At 41.3% G+C, this 21,101-nt stretch overlaps 1 protein-coding gene across 3 annotated transcripts in view; it reads right to left on the reverse strand.

Annotated features, from left to right (window-relative positions):
- The window catches only part of LPGAT1 (lysophosphatidylglycerol acyltransferase 1), an 88,892-nt gene extending 68,709 nt beyond the window's left edge, over positions 1 to 20,183 (reverse strand). For 2 of the 3 annotated variants that reach the window (XM_032466433.1, XM_032466431.1), the window contains exons 1-3: positions 19,954 to 20,183; positions 19,031 to 19,167; positions 17,019 to 17,160 (exon numbers count right to left, since the gene is read on the reverse strand). The gene's annotated coding sequence lies outside the window, so the exon portion shown is untranslated. The remainder of the gene's footprint in view (positions 1 to 17,018; positions 17,161 to 19,030; positions 19,168 to 19,953) is intronic. The other variant, XM_032466432.1, reaches the window with a different exon arrangement.
- Positions 20,184 to 21,101: the final 918 nt, after the last annotated feature.

The following is a 21,101-nucleotide window of genomic DNA, read 5'->3' on the forward strand; positions in this document are numbered from 1 at the left end:
AAACTACTTTAATTATATTCTTCTAAGCACTGAAATACTAGGGTAGACCCAAGAGGATATCACCTTAGCCCAAGTATAAACTCTCTGGTCTAACCCTTGTTTTCAAGAATCAAAGGCTGTAAAGAAAAAATTGTGGTGCCTTAACTTGCTGCCTTCAGGCAAGGGCCATTTAAATCACCTCAGATCAACATGTGTCCCAAGGAAAACAGTCTTCTTTATAGTCTAACAACTACATCTAACCCCAACGTGAAGCCAGAAACTCACCTCCTCTAAAATACTTTTCCTCTTACCAGAATGTGATCCAATAGTCACCATGAAAGATGTATCTAGATTTTATTGGTATGAGAACTGTGCTTCTGACAGTATTTCCAAATAACCATTTGCTTCTGCCTTACTTCTTAACCCATATTTCTAAAGTGAAAACAGTGAAGGAAGTTATTATTTGCTTATGATTGTCATTGTGGATTTATGATAACTTTATCATTCTGTGCAAGATGTCCCACCTTTCTAGCAGGAATGGCAAACATTGTAACTTTACAGACTAACTGATGACTTTAGAAATGAAAGGTTAGGATTGTGACTGATTTAAAGTCTATGGGATCTATAGTGATGTTTCCTCTTTCATTTTTGATATTATTAATTTCTTCTTTCTCCTTATTTTTTTCTTCTTACTCCTTTTTTTTTCCCCCCTGTTAGTTAGCCTGGCTGCAGGCTTATCGATTTTATTGATCTTTTCAAAGAACCAGTTTTGGTTTGGATGGTTGTTTCTATTGATTTTCTGTTTGCAATTTTATTGATTTCCGCTCTAATATTCATTTTTTTCTACTTACTTTGGATTTGGTTTACTTTTCTCTTTCTAGTTTTATAAGGTGAAGTTTAGATCATTGGTTTTAGATCTGTCATCTAATAAATGCATCCAATGCTGTAAATTTACTTCTAAGTACTGCTTTTGCTGGATCCCACAGCTATTGATAAGTAGTATTTTAAGTTTCATTTAGTTCAAAATATTTTGAGATTTCTTCTTCTATCCTGTGTGTTATCAGGACGTGCACTGTTTAGTCTCGACATATTTTGGGATTTTCCAGCTATCTTTTTGTTATTGATTTCTAGTTTAATTCCACTGTGGGCTGAGAACAGACATTGAATAATTTCTATTCTTTTAAATTTGTTAAGGTATGCTTTATGACCCAGAATGCAGCCTATATTGATGAATGTTTCATGTGAGCTTGAGATGAATGTGTATTCTGCAGTCGTCAGATGAAACAGTCTGTAGATGTCAATTGTATTCATTTGATCAATGGTGATGTTGAGTACAACAGTGTCCTTGCTGTTTTCTGCCTTCTGCATCTGTCCATTTCTGATAGAGGGGTGTTGGTGTCTCCACCTACAGTAGAGGATTTATCTATTTCTCCTTGCTGTTCTATCAGCTTGTGTCTCAGGTATTTTGTTCTGTTGTTAGGCATATACACATTGAGGATTGTTATGTCTTCTTGGACTGTTGACCCCTTTATCACTTTGTAATGTGAGGACTTTATCCCTGATAACTTTCTTTGGTCTGAAGTCTGTTTTACCAAAATTTAATACGGCTGATCCCCCATTTTCTTTTGATTAGTATTAATATGTATGTATTTTCATATCTTTACTTTCAATTACATGTATCTTTATATTTAAAGTGGGTTTCTGATAGACAACATATAGTTAAGTCTTACTTTTCATCCACTCTGACAATCTGTCTTTTAGTTAGTGTGTTTAGACCATTGACATTCAAAGTGATTATTGACATAGTTGGATTAATATCTACCATATTTGTTACTGCTTACTCTTTGTTTCCCTTGTTCTTTATTCATATTTTCATCTTCCACACTTTTTTCCTTCCTTTTGTGATTTTTAACTGAACATTTTATATGATTTTATTTTCTCTCTTTTCTTAGATATCAATTATACTTCGTCTTAAGCATTTTTTAGTGGTTGTCAGAGTTGGCAATATACATTTACAACTAATAAAAATCCACTTAAAAACAACACCGTACCACTTTATGGGTAGCACAAGTGCATTATAACAACAAAATAGTTCTAATTCTTCCCTCTTATCCCTGTACCATTGCTGTCATTTAGTTCACTAATATATAAGCAAATGCAAATATGTATATTATCATAGACATATACATACATTACATAAGCATACATAATCAAATACGTTGTTGCTATTATTTTGAAAAAACTTTTATCTGTTAGATCAACTAGAATAAGAAAAATAAAAGTTTTTATTTTTCCTTTTATTATTCTCTCTCTAATGCTCTTTATTTCTTCATATAGACCCATTTCTGATCTATATAATTTTTCTTCTCTTTGAAGAATTTTTAACATTTCTTGCAGGACATTTCTTGCATTTCTTGCAGGGTTACTGGAAACAAATTACCTCAATTTTTGTTTGGGAAAGTCTTTTTTTCTTTACTTTAGAGGGGTAACTTCACAGGATACAGCCACGTCAGCTATATCTAGTCTACTAATGAGCCCATCAAAGACTTTCTTCATTTCTCGTGTAATTTCTCTGTTTTTAGTAAAGTGCTTCACCCTCTGACCTCAGCCACATCAAGGAATTCCAGAGTCCAAAAGCTCTCTGATTCAGTCTCTCCAGAGAGTAAACCTCCATCTAGTCTTCCCTTAGGGTGGGGGAAGTGTGCACTTGTGCCTGCGCAGGAACAGCAGGCAATCTTGGTACTCCTCTATACAAACCTTCAGTCAATCCTTTGGTTTTTAGTGCCACCCCAGTCAGGTACCTCCACAGTCTTTCTGGGGTCCTGCATGGGTGTTGGTTTGGTTCTTGTTGTTACCTCCCAGAAAGCCTTGGTGTTTCTGTTTCTCCTCTCTACTAAATCAGTTACTATCATCTACCCTCTTTCCGTCTTCCAAAATGTTATCTCTCATTTGCTGTGGTCTTTTCCCTCAGTAGATTTGTATCTTTTTTTTTATCTCTGCCCTACCCCCATGACTTTAACTTTTTAATGAGATTTTGGAAGAAAATAGGGATAAATAAATATGATTAATTCTTTAGGTTATCCAGAAGCATATTTATTTTTCATATATCATTACTTTAAAAAATTATGGTTAGCCATATGGGACCAAAAAAATGTAAGCTGTAGGATCTCTTCCAACTTTTAAGTAGGTCCGATAGCTACAATCTTCATAAAGTCTTTCTGGAGACAGAATCCCAAATGAATTACAGATCTGACACAGTATCATCTTTCTCATATCTTTATGTATAAACCTAAATTAGTGGGTAGTTATCTGCTTTACAAAGGAATTTACTATGAGAAATAAACTCCCTTTTGGATATTTAAAGTTAAGTTTTATGTACAAAAACTCAGTATATAGTTTAGAACATGATCATCATATAGGCATTATAGTGGACTTATGTCTTTCTGCTAGCCAAGTCACTCAGCATAGTGACTTCTTTAATTTGGAATCTGGAGTTTAGTAAATGGCACAAACATTTAAATCATATTATTATAGCCTCAAAAAGAAGCGGAAACTGCAAAGAAAAAAGACAAATAGAAAAAAAAATCATTTTAAGAATGATTGGGTAATAAATAGAGACAAGATAAGTAGGATGACAGCCACAGGTGAGAGAAGGTCATCCAAGGACCTGGGAAGAGGTACCACTGAGGTGATGTAAAAATAATGGTGGGTTCTCACTCATGATGTGAAAATAAAGGCTTAAGGTGGAAGATTGGAGAAAACAACCGCTATGGACATGAATCTAGTATCATGGTTATAATCAAGGGCATGACTGTTTTTGAACAGACTTTCCATGATACAAGATGTGCTGGGATTGAATAATGGTCTGTGCATCGAGAGTTCCTAAGTTACAATAATGATGGCAAAGAGAGAGGACCTAGGGAATTTAAGGGGAAAAAAGTAATCAAAGTCTACTCAGTGAGGCGCAAAGGAAGGAATCCAGTGGAATTCTTCCAAGTTGGTTTCAGAATTTCAAAAGCATCGATATTCCAAAAGAGGGGGAAAAGGCATGTGGGTTCATTAACAAGGAAATAGCAAGTGTGCTGACATCAGGAACAAAATAAAGAAAAACAGAATGATAAGCTCCTCATACCGACGTTCACATAATAACTAATGTTTACTCCACATTTACTACGTGACAAGCACAATGCAAAATATCATAGCATTATTACATCTAATCGTCACAATAATACTATGAAGTAGGAACTATTTCCTACCATTTATAGATGAGGAAGCTGAGGTTTTGTGACTTTGAATAACTTGTTCAAGTTCACGCAAACTCCGGTCTGTCTGACTCCAGAGTTGGAGCCTGTGTTTCTACCAAATTCATAGTATCAGTAATAATAACTATTTAATAAATACCATTTATGTGTCAGGCCCTTTGTATACTTATATTTATTCCTCACTACAACCCTGTGAAGTAGCTTTAAATAATATCTACATATTAATAAGGTACCATTATCTTATTAAATATTAATAGTATCCTTACAACAATTCTGTGAGGTAGCTATTACAGATATTTATAGGATATTACCTTATTAATTATGAATAATATCTTGCTGGAGAGTTACATTCAAAAGTATAAAAAGTTGATATTGAATTTCCTCAAAAGCAAACTACTTTAGCATCTCTGTTTCTCCTCTTCCTCCTCTTTTGCCTTCTCCTCATCCTTCTCCTGTGAGAACGGGCAGTGAGGGAGAGTGGAGAGAGTACAGGTGTCAAAGGCAGATGTGCCTGGCTCTCTCAGACTTGGATCACATCCCACCGCGGGACAACAGCAACAAGAAAGATCTTATAAGCAACACAACTGATGCTCTAATTCCTTAATCACCTTCCTTTTAGCAGCTTGTTTATGGGGGAGTGGAGTGAAACCTCAGGCTTTTAATGTGTATTGGAGAGGTTAAAAGAGAAAGTGTAGAAAGAGGCAGTGTTAGACAATTAACATAATTCTAAGAAAGATCTGAACATTCTTTGCAAATAACAAACCTGAAAAACCTGGAAGAATAAGACAGCAACTACCCATAAAATGAGTTCTTAGAATGATGGAATATGACAGGAAAGACTGATTATTTGGGGGGGGGAAAGACATACTTCTAATGTTAGGCAACTTATCCTCATGGCTTAAGGGATGGTTTGAAGTTCTAGTTTGAAAATTATCCAAACCTGTTGCTTTTTCTCTTACCTTTGCCTGCTTTGGACCACTTTATTATCCATTTGCAGGATTCCCAATGAGTGGGCAATGAAGGAGAGGGGAAGATGGATTCATGTCCCAGTGGATATTTTGATAAAAAGAATGGGGAAGAGGATGAAATCACTGGTTAAAATTAGTTTTCTAGGTTAGCTGAATGATTCAAACACCTGTGGTTAGAAGAACACTTGGAGCCAGAATACAGATTCTGTTGGTTCATTAGGATGACATACTTGACTACAGTATTAGCTAAATATGTCTTACTTTACTGATCACCTTTTCCCTGATGGTTTGTAATATGAAGATTAGAACACATGAAGCCATACTCATGGATAACTGGAACACAGGATGAGGATACGTGTACAGTTATCCAGGCGTCAGACTGGAAAAACCCTTCTTTGCTTTTGACCCACATGCCACACACAATCCCCCCCAAAACCTCACCTGAAACTACACCAACGAAATTCTGAATGAAAAAGAATCTGTCCTTCTTACAAAAAAGGCACAGTACTTGTCAGGACTCTTAGTTACTGGGACGGTAGCAGTAATAATATCGATAAAATAGACACTCTCTATCAAGTGTGCTAAAGGTGGCAGTCCATAGAAATAACCTATGTGACCTTTGGTCTACATGTCTAGCACTGAGGAGCAAAGTTCACAGTCAAATAGTCTTCATTCCCACTCAAATTGTGGATTAACTTCGGGGTTCAACTCTGGATTTCATGAGTCTAGAAAACCCCCTCCTTCATCCCTTTATCTTAGCAGGTTCCATGGTGCCTCCTTGGGCGATCTCAGTGATGTCACGAAGAGCTGGGAGGTTCATTTAGCCCCATTTTCCATCCACAGGATCAAGAGATCTGTTAAGTGGTCTTTACCGTGTGTCAGCCCTGGCCTCATTCTGCCTCCCTCTGCAGTTCCCAGCACATCACGGCCAGGTTCAGGGCTTATTCCTATACGCAGTCCTAGCCGGTCCTCCTCACACACAGTTCTGGAACCCATTCTAACTGAGGCAGGGAGTTTGTTTATTTGGGCTACTGTAACAGAGCACCATAGACTAGGTGGCTTATAAAAAGCAGAGATTTATTTCTTACAGTTCTGGAGGCTGGGAAGTCCAAGATCAAGGTGCCGGCAGATTCAGCGTCTGGCGAAAGCCTGCTTCTTGGTTCACAGACTGCCATCTTCTCACTGTGTCCTCACATGATGGAAAGGGGAAGGGACCTTCTGGGGTCTCTTATAAGGACACTAATCCCTTCATGAGGGCTCCACTCTTATGACCTAATACCTTCCAAATGCCCCAGTTTCTAATATGATCACATTAGGGGTTAGAATTTCAACATATGAACTTTTCTTTTGGGGGTGCTGGTGAGTGGGGACAAAAACATTTGGTCTATAACAGAGTTCAGTATTTATAGGCTTAGTCTCTCCCTATAACCTCATTTCATGGGGCTAAGAAGTAAGTCTACTCTCTAAGACCTGGAGTCTGGCTCCCTAGTTATAACTGCTGGGTGCCTCTTTGACCTGTGTGCTGCCCAGTTTCTTTGGTTTTCGAGCAGAGTTGGGACTTAGCGTTCCTAAGGAATGCATGGAAAGTTATTGTGCTAACCTGTGAAGCACATCTCTCCTCACAGCCTTGGCCTCACCACCCCTAGCCCTGAACTTTGACCAGTTACATTGACCAGAATCTCAATGACGAGGCTGAAAATTAAAACCCAGCACAGCTTTGGAACTACTTATTTAATGATTAGGATCACGATTCTCCAGACTTCCGGTTTAGGCTGTAATCTCAATTTCGTCTTGCTCTCCTTCCTTCCCGCCTCTGACCTACCTCCCGGTGCCAAGTTTCCTGGATTGTGATGAAGGTAATTGGGCCTCACGGGCCTCGTGTCTGTTCTGCCCAGCTGGGCCTCTGTCCCAAAGCAGTGTGCTACGTGCAACAAGGGAAGACCCAGAGAAAAATCTCCTGCAGAGCTTGCTCTGGACACTTAGACATCAGGGCCCCTGTATTCTCTGTGGGGAGAGAAAGCCAGGTTGTCATCAACAAGAATTTTTGCTGGTAAATTGCCTACAGTGATCTCAAGAGAAAAGGATATGAAAAGTCACCAGTATTTTGTTGTGATTTCTTTACTCATTCTAAGTGAACATTCACTTCCATACCAAATTTTGTAATTTGTATTAGTTATCTAAAAGAGGGACCCCTAAATTTTATAAACTTCAAGCTCCACAAAATCTGAATCTTCCCTTAATGAAGATTCGTGGCCAAGTTCCATCTCCAAAGACTATGATTTCATTGCTGGGGCCCTAGATTTCAGCTGAGGTCAGTTTTCCCCTCTAGTGGATATTTAGCAATGTCTGGAGACTGTTTTGGGTTCTCACAAATGAGAGTAGGGGGAGGTTTGCTGTTGGCATCTAATGGGTAAAGGCCAGGGACGCTGCTAAACATCTTCAAATGCACAGGAGAGCTCCCACAAGAAAGAATCATTTGATCAAAAGGGTCAGTAGTGTTGCAGATGAGAAGCCCTGATCTAGACTCTGGGGCTCTGGGTATCAGCGTTTTCAAAATGTTCCCAGTTAATTTGAACATACGGACAGGGTTGAGAACAACAGTGCCACAGATAATAATAATAGCTCACCTTTACTACTGTGTGCTAGTGTTCTAAGTTAACTCATTTAGTCTTTGGAATAAGCTTATGAGATCAGTACTTGATTGAATGATTGTTCCCATTTTACAGATGAACAAATTGATGTACAAGATATTAAGAAACGTGTCCTGGGATTCAATCCCAGACAGTTGGGCTCCAAAGCCTAAGCTAACTACTACTATTATATACCTGAACATCTTGGACTGGCTGACTTCATCCACAGAGATCTCTGGAAGGGAAGGAGAGTCCCAGGTGGCTCCCAGAACCACAATCCTTTGTCTGCCTCATCCCTTAGAAATGAAAATAAAGTGAGAAAAGGACTCAAAATAGGTACAGCTGACATGGGAGAAGAGGCACAGAACCGCTTTGAACTGTGTGCCGAAGGATGGGCCCCCAGCTGGTACGGGTATTTGTTCTAGTTCTTCAGATATGTCTGTGACTAGTTCAATTTGCTGGATGCAGTTTCTTTTCTTTTCTTTTTTGTTTAATGAAGCATAGTTGATTTACAATGTTGTATGGATGCAATTTCTTAAAATGAAAGTTTTATCCAGAAATAATAGACCCGTGTTTGGGTAAGAATTAAAAAAAAAAAAGTGCCTTGGCCATTAGACTGTAAATAAGTAATGGTGATTGTTGCTGCCATCCCTGTCTCTGGAGCAGGAACAGGCTGTGTGGTGATGTCCCTTTCACAGATGGCTGTCTTTCATTGAAAGCCATGCCAAGCAGCTGTCAGAAATGCTGACTACCAGACTGGGGAAAGTACTGCCAAATGGGAGGAAGGCAGATGAGTTCTGTGGCAAAATGGGAGATACATATATAACCTGAAATGACCCTCTCTTAATTCACTGTTAGAAAATGCTGAGGTGGAAAGTACCAGCACACTTGGACTTCTTGGTTCAATTTCATAAAACCAAGACAAAGAAGACAGTTTCTGCCTTCAGCGTAGGGGATGCGGCAGGGATAAGACAAAGACACAAGTATTTCTACAATTAAAAAAAAAAAAAAAAAGCCATAGAAAGAGGTACAATAAAGGGCTATCTCAAGCCTGGAAGAGAACCCCAACCCCACATGAGAACCACAGCTGTGGCCAACTCCTTGACACCAGCCTGGGGAGACTCTGAGCAACAAATCTAGTAGTTGAGCCCTGCTTGGGCTTCTGATTTACAGCAACTGTGAGATAATGAATTTGTGTTGTTTTGAACTGCTAAGTTGGTGATAATATTTTATGCAATAGTAAATGAATACAATGAAGTTCATTGGTTGACTTTCAAATGCTAAACCAAGCTTACATTCCTGGGACAAACTCTATTTGGTTATGATACTGTCCTTTAGATGGCATTAGATTTGATTTGCTCAAATTTTGGCCGAAATTGTTTTTATCTATTCATGAGTAATGTGGCTTGAAGTGAAAGTGAGAAGAAATTTGAAGGAGAAAGAAATGGAATCGGAGGAGAAAGGAAGCCATTACAGATGGGAGGACAGCGCAGCAGAGGTGGGAAGGTATCGGCAGAGATTTCGATGATAACCACACATGGGGGTCAAGTGGTTGAATCGAGGAGTAGAATGCATCCTTAGTTTGAGGGACAAATTAATGAGCAGCTGAAATTTGTTCAGGGTCATGACCGGACGAGCAAACCAGAAGCAGCGTGTGGTTTGAAGTGCACCAAGCAGAGCCTGCAGGGCAGTAGGGAGGCCCTTGCAATTGTCTGGTTTGAGGTCACGGGAGCCTGAACCCGGGCAGGTTAAGGGAGAGCAGAGGAAACATGGGATGGAGGAGACCTAGCCCTCAGCACTCAGCCGAGATGTTACGTGGGCTCCACTCTCTCTGTGGACACCTGAACAACATCATCTGGTGATTGGAACTGACTTCTGGAGGCAGATCTGAGAAAGAATGATTAACCGCAGGTCCAGCTCCCTGTGGGCCTGCTGGATCCAGGCCTGGCAGGTCGGCCCCAGAGAGTACAGTTATTAATGGTGGCTCCTGAAGCGCAACCCACAAGGACTCTAAGAAACAAGTGTGAATCTGCTGCCCACTTTGGGATGGGAGGTAGTTCAGCTTAACTGATGAAACATGAGAGAGAGGAACAGGGGGCTCAGGCAGCAGAACTGAGCTCTCTCAGGAAGGCTGGAAGCACCTCCCTTGGGTCTATGGTCCCAATGCAGGGTCAGAAGCCCAAGCTGATAGGAAGGACTTCCCTGGAGGGCGCCACCAGAGGTTCACTCAGAGGTTAGAAGGGGACGGAGTAGGCTTGGGGGTATGTAGCCTGTTGAACATTTATTCTTGGTTCTTTGCTGCACACAGACTCCCTAGGAGAGACCCCATATTTGTGAGCACATTGGGCTCTTACTCCACAATGTCCTCAGGGAGCTGCCTCTAAATTCATTCTCTCTCCAAGAGGATAGCTTTTACTTTCACAGCAGAGGCAGGTTCCTCTGATGAAATGCTGGCGTTACCTGGGAAGGGATTAGTACATCAGCTTATCCGACCATCTCCTTAGGGGCACAGCTATCCATAGGGAGAGATAAAATCCGTAATGGGCTGGCAGGGGCTGACGAGGAGCAGTGAGAACACATCTGAGACACTGAGCCAAAGTGGGGATGGGGGTCATGAGGGCTCTGGGGTGACACCGGCAACAAGATGAGAATCCAGTTCACAATTTTGCTCCAGGCTCACCCTGTAGCCCCGTGTAGCACACCCATTCCCTTCTGTGATAGTTTGAATTATGTCCACGAATTCTTTGATCTGCTGCCCTTCAACTGGTGAAGGGCGCCTGATCTTCCTTCCCTTGATTATAGACCAGACTTAATGACTCCTTCTAATGGACAGAATACGGCGGAAGTAACTGTTACTGCTGAGACTAAGTCACGTGACTTTCATCTTGGCCACTCTCTCTCTTGGACCCCTTGCTCTGGGGGAAGCCAGCTGCCATGTCTTGAGGAGAGGTCCATGTGGCATGGAACTAAGACCTCCTGCCCACAGCTGTGTGAGTTTAGCCACCTTAGAAGTGAATCCTCCAACCGCAGTCAAGCCTTAATATTGCTGCAACCCTGTCAGCCTCCTGACAGCCACCTCTGAGCAAAACTATTAACTATTAAGCTCCTCTCGAATTCCTGACCCAGAGAAACTCAGACAATTCATATTTGTTGTTTTAAATTTTGTGGTAGTTTGTTTCACAGTGAGAGGTAACTGTTATAGCTTCCAGTAGGTCTCAATTAGCTGTTTCAGGTCAATATAGTTCAGTGGCTCTTAGCATAGAAGGACCTAGCAAATAAAGATTATCAAGACTAATCTCTGTATTTTATAGGTAGGAAAATGAGGCCTGATCTGGAATAGGACTAAAGTGCTTTGCTTTGTTTAATTTTGCCTACTTGAATCATGCTTTGGAATCTAGCCATAGAAAGTTGTATGTTGAAATATACAAATTCATGCAAAGCCCTGAGAGAGAAACTATTATTCAGGTATTAAACAGCAGCTTTTTGCCTTACCTAAAAGGGAGAATTTCAAGGGGCATAACTGAGCAGAATTTCAAAATGGGAAAAAGGACATGTTGCTATTTGGTTGGGGGCGGGGGCATAAATCCATGGAAAAGCTGTTTCCTTTAGCCAAAGGAACCCAGAGATAAATCTCAAAATTCATAAAAAATACCCTTTGCCTTGCCAGACAGTGGAGCATCATATACTTTCTCCATGCACTCTGATCCCAGAAAGGTGACTCTTAGGTTCACTGGTCTTGACATTCACGCTTGAAAAAGCAGTAAACTTTGGCTTGAACAACAACAAAATTTTGAAAATAGGAGACACAGTCTTAGCAAAGTGCCACCTAGACTCAGAGCCCTGGGTGACTTTGCATTGGTTTGTTTGTCTGGACCAAACAGGGATTGTTCATTTAGGAAGTAAGCCCATTATGGGGCAGTCAGTGGACATATCTGAAAGGCCCCTGCAGGCATTCTGGAAAGATCTGTGTGGACAAAGAATGTCACCTGCTATTTTAGTAAACAAAGGACACTGTGGCCATAAAGCCATCAACCAGTGCAGTCCCTGCAGCCGCTCCTGATGGTGCGCCTTGAGGGGATTCCAAATGGAGAAAAACTGGATACTGGCTCCAGATAGTTAAGGTGCATATCAAAGGAATGATTTCAATAAACCCAAACTTTTACATCTTTTCATACATAGAAAAGCGCTAAAATCATTGACTTGAGATGTCTGTTTTGTGATTAGCAGTAATCTTGATGTTCAAGTACATGTTTTTTCCTAGCAAAACTTCCTATGTATCCTGGCTCCTTCTTTACGTCTTTGGAACGGTCCCTCAAAGCTATCTGAGAGGCTGTACCCGGACTTAAGTCCTCAGTAAGTCTGCAGAATAAAACATAATTCTCGTCTTTTAGGTTATGCCTTTTTTTTTTTCAGTCAACATCTGCTTACCTGAACTTGTTTAGCTCATGATAATTTTGCTAAGGGCTAATCAGTGGTGGTACCTGTAGCCTAATTAGGGCTGTATTTCTGCTGTAATGGGTCCCAGTTAACGTTCCTAGCAGGAGGTTCTGAGGCTTTGGACCCAGGTCCCCAGGAAGATTGGCACTTTACTCCACTAATGGCGTCTGCTCTGATGGATTAACCTTGTGCTCCTCTGTGTTACAGCTGCCCTTCCTAATCCCCGCGGGAAGCCAGCAGAAGCTTGTTTGAACTGGATAATAGATTACACAGATCCAGGAGGTTAAGGTTCTTAGTTGGACCGGATGTTAACATTTATTTTTGTATCTCCAGGGTTTAGCACAGAGTCTGGCTCAAAAATGTTCAAATGAACGGACAAAAGGGTGACTACTGCCCCCAGGACTGTGGAACTCTGAAGGCCGGTCAGTCCGGCAAGCACGATGTTCTTTGCAGACAAGGACCACTAGCCAGAGATCCTTAATTCTTCACTTAGAGCACAGTGACCTTTGCAGATTTTCCTTCCTCTGCTTTGTCCTTTTTAAATGTACACGGCAACACCAGGTTTCACAGAGACAGAGGATTGTTGCTCTGAATCACTCTACTATATTTGAACCCTACCTTGGCACTACTTCCTGGCCACACCTGGCTCACCTGGTCCCCTATGATCCTAGGGACTTATTTCCCCAGACTTCCCAGAAAAGTGTGATATCTTCATCTCAGTCCAGGCACTCTTAGCCAGGCTCAGCTGACAAAGGCACCTCAGTTCTCCCTTTCCTAACCAAAGTTTCTAGTTGACAACCCACACTCCCCACTTCAGCCCCACGGGAACTCATTCTGTTTTGAGTTATGCTAATATGTTAATCAAATGAGACTCCTGTTTTATATACCCAGGAGCTTTCATTTTTTTTTTATCTTTGAAGTCATTTTGCATATCCCTGCTCTGACTTATTGATTTTTGTTTTATTTCTCTTCATGGTTGCCTCACTGCCTACTTGCTGGGGTCCCCAAAACAGCAGGTGAAGGTGGCTTTCCTTCTGAGTACTCAGTACTGTTGACTGTTCATGGACACAGCTTAGGCTACAAGGTCAGCAGCCCTAGGAAGTAACTTCTTTATTAAAATTTTCATTTTTTCCCCCAGCTTTATTGAGATGTAACTGACATATAACATTGTGTAAGTTTAAGGTGTACAGTGTGATGATTTCATACATGCATATATTGTGAAAGATTAGTACAATAAGATTAGTTAACACATCCATCAACTCACATAATTACCATTTTGTTGTGGTGGTGGCTGTGGTAAGAACATTTAAGATCAAATCTCTTAACAGCTTTCAAGTATATAATACAGTGTTGTTAAGTATAGTCACCATGCTGTACGTTAGAGCTCGAGACCTTATTCATCTTCTAACTGAAAATTTGTTCCCTTTGACCTATATCTCCCTGTATCCCACACCACCCAGTCCCTGGCAGCCACCATTCTACTTTGTTTCTATAAGTTCAGCTTTTTTAGATTCCACATATAGAAGAGAACATATGGTATTTTTTTTTCTATCTGACTTATTTCACTTAGCATAATACACCCTAGGTTCGTCTATGATGTCACAAATGGTACAATTTCCTTCTTTTTATGGCTGAATAATATTCCATTTGTGTGTGTGTGTGTGTGTGTGTGTGTGTGTGTGTGTCTCCCATCTTTTTAATCCATTTATCTATAGATGCACATTTAGGTTGTTTCCATATCTTGGCTATTGTAAATAATGCCTCTATGAATATTGAGGTGCATGTATCTTTTTGAATTAGTGTTTTCATTTTCTTCAGCTATATATCCAGGAGTGGAATGGCTAGATCATGGTAGTTCTATTTTTAGTTTTTTGAGGAATCTCCATACTGTTTTCCCCAGTGGCTGCTCCAATTTACATTTCCACCAACAGTGTATGACGGTTCCCTTTCCTTGACATCCTCACCAACATTTGTTATTTGTGGTCTTTTTGATAATAGTCATCCTGACAAGTGTGAGGTGCTATCTCATTGTGGTTTGGATTTGCATTTCTCTGTTGATTAATGATGTTGAGCAATGTCTTCTTCCATTCAGGTCTTCTGCCCATTTTTCAATTGGGTTTTTTTATTTTTATTTTTTATTTTTTATATACGTATGGGTTCTGGAGCCTAGAAGTCCAAGATCAAAGTATCTGCAGGGTTGGCTCCTTCTGAGGGCTGTGAGGTGCGCATCTGTTCTAGACCTCTCTCCCTTGACTTGGCTTCTCCCTGTGTCTCTTCACATTGTCCTCCCTCTATTTGAGTCTGTCTCTGTGGCCAAATTTCCCTTTTTATAATGACACCAGTCAGATTGGATTAGGGCTCACCCTACTGATCTCATTTTAACTTGATCACCTCTTTAAAGACCCTGTCTCCAAATAAGTTCCCATTCTGAGATACTGGGGGTTATGGCTTCAACACAAGAATGGAGGTGAGTGGTGGAGGGACACAGTTCAACCCATAATGCTCCCCAACTGTAGGAGTATCTTTGTTGTGAACTGTAGGTTTCACAACAGAGATACATTAAGCTGGTGCTGGCTGACTCAGTGAAGATAGAGGCAGGGACAGCCTATACTATGCAGGAGTCGCTCACGTTTCATAAACCCACTTACCTAGGACAATTATCCCAGAATGAAGGGACTGTACGTGAAGTGTTCTCCCTGACTCATTTGTTAAAGACAAAACAAAACAGGCCCGAAATGGAGTCACTTGTGCTAAACCCCCGTCACCAAAGTAAAACTTAATGCCTATTAAATTACAGTTTCAGCCTTCTCCAGGAATGTAATTTTAAACCAGTCAATCTGAAACTTCCTGGTCAGCAGTAGTGTGGTAATCCCCCAATAGAGCCCTTCCATCCTCCAAAGAAAGATGTCATAATCTGCTCTTTCTTTTCCCTGACCCTTTTTGCCTCATAAACGCCTTCAATTTTGTATGATCCTGGGAGCTCTTTTCTAATTGCTGGATGGGATACTGCTCGATTCATGAATTGTTAGATAAAGCCAATTGGATCCTGAAATCTACTCAGTGAATTTTGTCTTTTAACCTGCTGAAAAGTCATATATTTTAACTTTTTAAAAAGGTCCCCCCAAATCAAGATTGAATTAGACTTTGATTCAACAAAATCAGCCGTCTCTTTAACTCTGAGTAACCCTGAAAAGTCCTGTTAGTTCATTTCAAGAATAAGCAAGGCCTGGGCCAGATACTAAAGCAACCACTGAGAAACTGAACAGAAAGAATGGGAGAAAGGAGACACAAGGAGAGACATGAACCCAAGGAGAAGGAAAGAGAGTGTTGAGGAAAGAGAGTGTTGAGGAAAGAGAAAGGAAAAAAAAGAGGTCAGAGAGCTGCAAAGTGCCTCGTCACCTCAGAAGTTTCACCTCCTCGCTGGAGATCAAAGAAACACGTGCAAGTGTGTTTTGAAAGGTTGAAAGTGTTACGCAGTTGTACAGTGTTGTTTTCTAAGGCAGAAATACCGAGGCATCATATCCTTTGGGGACTGGTACTGCTATGTTTTCTGGCTGACTGGGTTCCCTAGACTTCCCCTTCACTTAATTTTTTAGCCACAAATAAAGTATTATAACTCTACTGTGAGTCACCAATATCCATCTTCATTGCTTTGAGGAGGTATTTGTCTTAATCAGGAAATGTGAAAAACTTCCAAGTCACATTAACCTCCCAGCTAATCCCTAAGTGGGATTGTCAGGTTGGAACGCTCCACTTTCTCCCGAGGTCCCAGCAAACTCTTACTGTAGAAGGCAAGAGAATTGGAATAAATGTCTCTGGCTCTCAGATCTCATATTTCACTCCTGCCTTGGCCTTAGACCTGGTGAATAACAATTCAGCTGTATCCCAGAGCCTTCCAACCAGAGTTTCTCAAAGCTACCCACGGCGACCCTGATGGGCCTCAAACTGACTCAAGAAAGCAAGTCTTTCCTTTAGTTCAAATCCATACATGCTGCTTTTTATGTACATCTAGGACCTACTTACTAGTAGCTTGGAAGGTAAATTATTAAAGGGTAAGTCTAATTTGGAATTGATAAACCAAAATTAATGAGATACAAATTTTTATTGAGGCCTCTAATCCCACCAGGAAGCCTGGCTTCCAGAGAAAACTCTGATGAAGGCTTGCCCACACCTGATAGTCTCTGGACCACTGCTTTGTCACTAGTCTGCCGTCATTGTTGCAACGTCTGGGTCAAGGTCTTCAATCGCTGCCATTTTTGCTTTTAATTATAATTTTTTAATGTTAACTTAGCTTCATTGTTATCAAGTTAGCTGTGATTTGTTTGATTAACCTTAAATCAACTACTGTTGCATATTTGCTTCAAATGCACTTTTGGCCTTTAATTTTCCAGCAATTATACCTAAAGACAATTATGCATTGCAATTTGAATATGAATCATTTATGCCCTAATTGCCAAGGCACATGCACACTTATCCCACCAAATATACTTCACAGTGGCCCCTCAGTCATATCCCTGGCTTATTTTTCCACTGGTACGTGAGAAAGGATGGGGTTGATTGGCTGCGGGCTATTTTGCCTGGCTTCAAGTGGGCTCAAGATGGAAAAGAAAAGGTTGAAAACCACTCTTAGACTTGAGGAATAAGCAACTGAAAGTACTGCACATTTGGCAAATAGCTTGTAAATGGCATGTGCAAACTCTTTTCCCTTGATAGATCCCTGGGAAATAAATATCCACGCTTACCTTTTTTCACCCCCTGCTCAGCTGTAGGCTCACTGTGGTTGTAGCAGAAAGTAATGGAGTCTGACCGATCAGGCAGCAGAGCAGTGGTGAGGAATGGGAGTGTGGGGGGCACTGAGTGTTCTGAGCAAAGGTCTCAGGGAATCTGTAAATAATGAGAGGCAGAGTCACAAACAATGCTGAGCTCTGCAAACAGTGGCCAAAGCCTGCAGCAATATGTTTCTGTGCAGGGTTGTGGTAACTACTGGTTGTACATTAGTAAATGGCAGTGACCCTGAAAGTCCGGAGTGACTTTGGAAGCCTGGGCATCCATGTGTTAAGAAATCCCTCAAAGCTGAGTCTGGGCTGGCTTCAAGCACAATGTGGTCTTAAATACTCCCTTCCCTGTGGACCCCACTGAATTTTATTTGTATCTCATTGTATTCTGTCTTGCTTTAGAGTGGTTTATAAAGATCTAACTTCCTTGCAGATTTTGCTTCTTTGGGGCAGGACTAGATATTACCCGTTTTTAGGAGACAGGTTGGCAGAGTGCCAGCAGCGGAGCTGAGGGGTCAGAGAGAGCAGGAGTGAGTCTTGGAGCACCAGTGATTGACAAAATTCATGACTTTGGGACAAGTTAATTCTCTGAGCCTTGACTACTTCATAAGACTGCTTTGACCGTTAGAAGGAGTCTATTAGGATTCTTTCTATTCTAAGTATTGAAAACTCAACTCAAATTTACACTTACACACAGAAAAACAACCCCCAAAAGTATTAATACATAGAGGTATTGTTAGTTTTCATTATGACTTAATCCAGAGACTAAAGACTTTCAGATCTCTTTCTCTCTGTGTCTCATAAATAGATAGACGGGTGGATGGAGAGCTAGACAGATGTGGGGAGATAGATACATAGCTTCACATTCACACTCAATTCTGCTTCTTTCTTAATGGCCCTCATTTTCTTTCACATGCGCTTCCTCCATACAAGTGATGGCAATGCTTGTAAACAATTTGTTTCGTTTCATTTCTGCTTAGCAACCCAGAGGGGAAAAGATTTTCTCTTTTCCTGTATCAGTATATGCAAGTCCAAGGAAGTCTCTAATTGGCCAGATCTGGGTTGCAAGCTCACCCTGGGGAGGGGAGAAGGGTTTTGTGATGGGCAGTCCCACCAGAATCTTCTGGTGGAGTGGGGAGAGAAAATTCCCCAGAGGAAAGGGTGTTTGTAAATGCTGTTATCAAAAATCAGGATTTGGGGTTGGGGGTGGGGAGGGGGCTGAATTTGGGCAGACAGAATAACAACTGTCCATTTCAGTGGGTGGGATGTCATAGGTAAGGTGACAGTGCCGGCTACTGAAATGAGCCATGCATTTCTTCCTGCTTTTGGTAGCTCCCAGGTCCCTCTGTTATTGGAACCTCCTACTTCCTTTCTTATATATCCTTATCCCAGCCACACCCAAAGTCAATTCTGAGACTGCTGGGGAGCTGTGGTCAAAGGGGGCTGAAAGGACCTTGCCCTGTTTTATTCTCTCCAGGGGCAGGAGAGAAAATATGCTTTCGATCTGGAATAGAAGGAAGGTTCACAGGGACATCAGAAAGCTGTAGCAGAAAGAAAGGAAAGCGAGCCCCAAGAGGCCATTCTCAGGCTTATTATTCTCTCATGCTTGAGCAGTTATGAGCTGGGGCACAGCAAGTCCTGGGAGCATTAGTGATAGGGTTCAGAGAGGTGCCGTTCGACTGACAAGGGCAGAGTTTCTTGTCTCTTTCTCTGTCTCCCTTCCCTCCTTTTTCTCTTCTCCGTTGTTTCTACATGATCAGAGAACTCTGGGCGATGCTCCTTGCCAGAGGCCCAGCAGCAGGAATACTGCAGTCAAGAGCTAAGGCGTTGAAGCAGAGAGCAAGAGTGATTTAATTCAGGCCCAGATGAGACCTGGGGGTGGGGGCATAGCAGGTTTCAGTGCAGTAACCTGCTCCACAAGGCTTTCCTTTGAGTCAGTGGCAGAGAAGACGCTGATGGGGCAGGGGTGGTTGGCTCACCAGGTTTCAGAGCACGTAGCAAGTGTGGCCCAGGCGATGGATTCAGTGCCGCTGGGAGCCATTTCACCCAGGATTGGGGATGTCCACACCTGCACAAGGCTTTGTTCTAAGTCCTTGTTTATTTTTTGTTTTTGCTGCTGAAAGCATATTTCAAAAGGAGAGAACAGATTTTGGTGGGCCATTTGACTTATCCCCAAATTTTTAATCTCAAGCCTTCAATTTACTTTGCAACTCTAAACATTGAATGAGACTCAGGATATTTGCCATAAAGTCAGAGCTACATAGAAGACCAAAACTACAGGAAGAAGTTCTCCTCTCATGTATATATCTATTAAAATAAAAAAAGCCAAGTAATTTCACAAGGATCTGGCTTAAACAGTGGAATATTGAGATCTTAAACAACTTCTAGGCCAGACATAGTAAGTGGAAATTAATTGTATGGGTCTCATTATTACTATTTTCAGGTCTATAAAATTTCATAGATATGATCTTTAATATAAAGAAGAAGGAGGAGGAGTGGGGAGGGGAAGAAAGAGAGGGGAGAAGAACAAGAAGTGAAGGAGGGAAGGAAGGGAGGGAGGGAGGGAGAAAAGCTTTGCACCATGCCTGGCATAAGGTAGGCACTTAAATGTCAGTTCCCTTCCCTTGTGAGTTCCCTTTCAGAGTATTTATTCTTCTCCAGGAACTGTCCTGACTCACCTAAAAAAAAAAAAATTGATGTGTACAGGAGAGCAAAGGGAGCTGCTGCAACCCAGAGAACCCAAAGATTCAAAGAATAAAGGCAGCAGCATCAATGTAGCACCTTGAGTTGCCCACTGGGGAGTGGCACCCTGAACACCATGGGGCAGTGGTGGCCACTATAAAACATGAAGAGCCATTTCTCACTCATTGAGACCTCTCTTGGCTGGCAAGCTTCTACTCACCTCTCTCTTCTCTAGCCTCATTGACTGTCTGCTCCAGTTCCATCCTGTTAAGCCACTCTCTCTGCCTTCCAGTGTAAAGGAAACAGCCTGTAAGGGCTGCAGCAGCTGGCTGGAGGCAAAGGCAGGGTGTGCATGGCGCAGGGGTTGGGGGGAGTTCACCTACTGCGCTGTGTGCACCCGCTGCCTGACTGGTGGGAACACGTGCTCTCCCAGTGGCCACTTGGGTTCTTGTTTGCTCTGTGCAGGCAAGTTGGAAAATGTAGGAATGTGATGGGATTGATTTTCCCAACTTCCATCAGGACAAATAAACAGATGCCTCTCTCTCTGGATATTTGAGTTAAGTCCCATCTGGGTTGCCTATGCCAAAGGTCACTCTCATTGAATCTAAAGCCCTGTACTGGACTTTGTCTACTGTCAGGAGGTGGCTGGTCACATGGAGAGGAGGGAAAAGGACAGGACAGTTAAGACATCACCACCTGCAAAATTATATGGGAGAGAATAAGCACTACGATTATTATTCTGAGCTCTGTAAAACAAGCCAACACACACACACACACACTCACACACACACACACACTCCATGAATGAACACCTACTGTTCGTAGAACTTTGTGCTAGTTATGAGAAGGAAAGTGGGAGGAAGGTCTTTGCTTTATCATCCTTCAAGTGGACAAGGAAAAAAAAAAAACAAACAGGGAAGACAAAACTATCCTAAAAGAAACAGTGAAGTATAATGTAGCATAGTAAATTTGTTAAAGAGTCAGTAAAAGAAATGAGTTTGTTAGACTCATAGACATAGAATACAAACTTGTGATTGCCAAGGGTGGGGTGGGAAGGGGTAGACTGGGAGTTCAAAATTTGTAGATACTGACAGGCATATGTAGAATAGATAAACAAGATTATACTGTATAGCACAGGGAAATATATACAAGACCTTGTGGTAGCTCACAGTGAAAAAAAATGACAATGAATATATGTATGTTCATGTATAACTGAAAAATTGTGCTCTACACTGGAATTTGACACAACATTGTAAAATGACTATAACTCAATAAAAAAATTTAAAAAAAAACCTAGACTAAGGCAGGGTAATGCTCCATCTAGTATCAGTTTGATCATTCATATAACAACATAATATAAACTACATA

This window comes from Camelus ferus, chromosome 23, assembly GCF_009834535.1.
Source record: "Camelus ferus isolate YT-003-E chromosome 23, BCGSAC_Cfer_1.0, whole genome shotgun sequence".
Classification (NCBI taxonomy): domain Eukaryota; kingdom Metazoa; phylum Chordata; class Mammalia; order Artiodactyla; family Camelidae; genus Camelus; species Camelus ferus.